Source organism: Penaeus monodon, chromosome 27, assembly GCF_015228065.2.
Source record: "Penaeus monodon isolate SGIC_2016 chromosome 27, NSTDA_Pmon_1, whole genome shotgun sequence".
In the NCBI taxonomy this organism is placed as follows: Eukaryota; Metazoa; Arthropoda; class Malacostraca; order Decapoda; family Penaeidae; genus Penaeus; species Penaeus monodon.
This window is the reverse complement of record NC_051412.1, coordinates 34,474,226-34,474,530: the sequence shown is the minus strand read 5'-3', so window position 1 is coordinate 34,474,530 and position 305 is coordinate 34,474,226.

Here is a 305-nt window from a genome sequence, read left to right as displayed (position 1 = left end):
TGAAATGGTTTAAATTTGGCTAAAACCATGTATAATAAACCTTAAGTTTTCTGACTATCTTTCTCTCTCATTCTCCATCCTTTCCCTCTCCTTGAAACCTTTCTCCTAACTCTCCTTCTTCTTCCCTTCTCCCCCCCCCCCTTACTTCTTCCTCTCCTCCCCCTCCCCCTTCCTATCCTTCCTCTATCTCCCTCCCTCCTGTCCTTCCCTTCTCCTCCCCTCACTACTGACCCTCAAAAAAAAAAAAAAAAGTTTATCTGCATTCTCCTTATATGGACTGTCTGTTTACCATATGGTGCGTGCAG